The sequence below is a fragment of the Arachis duranensis genome, chromosome 9 (assembly GCF_000817695.3).
Source record: "Arachis duranensis cultivar V14167 chromosome 9, aradu.V14167.gnm2.J7QH, whole genome shotgun sequence".
NCBI classification, from domain to species: domain Eukaryota; kingdom Viridiplantae; phylum Streptophyta; class Magnoliopsida; order Fabales; family Fabaceae; genus Arachis; species Arachis duranensis.
In genome coordinates, this window is record NC_029780.3 from 93,183,765 (window position 1) to 93,184,613 (window position 849).

Consider the following 849-nt stretch of genomic DNA (forward strand, 5'->3'; position numbering starts at 1 on the left):
CCTTAATCTATGGTGTGTAGAAACTCCACCGTTGAAAATACATAAGAACAAGTTCTAGGCATGGCCGAGAGGCCAGCCTCCCATAATCTAAGAATTAGACATCCAAAGATGATCTAAAGATCTAAAGTGATCAAAAGATGTATAACACAATAGCAAAAGGTCCTATTTGTAGAGAACTAGTAGCTTAGGGTTTACAAAGATGAGTAAATGACATAAAAATCCACTTCCGGGCCCACTTGGTGTGTGCTTGGGCTGAGCATTGAAGCATTTTCGTGTAGAGACTTTTCTTGGAGTTAAACGCCAGCTTTTGTGCCAGTTTGGGCGTTTAACTCCCATTCTTGTGCCAGCTCCGGCGTTAAACGCCAAAATTCTTGAGCTGATATGGAACGCCAGTTTGGGCCATCAAATCTCGAGCAAAGTATGAACTATTATACATTTCTGGAAAGCCCATGATATCTACTTTCCAACGCAATTGAGAGTGCGCCAATTGGGCTTCTGTAGCTCCAGAAAATCCACTTCGAGTGCAGGGAGGTCAGACTCCAACAGCATCTACAATCCTTTTCAGCCTCTGAATCAGATTTTTCCTCAGGTCCCTCAATTTCAGCCAGAAAATACCTGAAATCACAGAAAAACACACAAACTCATAGTAAAGTCCAAAAAAGTAAATTTTAAATAAAAATATAATAAAAACTAACTAGAACATACTAAAAACATACTAAAAACAATGCCAAAAAGTGTATAAATTATCCGCCAATCACAACACCAAACTTAAATTGTTGCTTGTCCCCAAGCAACTGAAAATTAAATAAGATAAAAAGAAGAGAATATGAAATGAATTCCAAAAACATC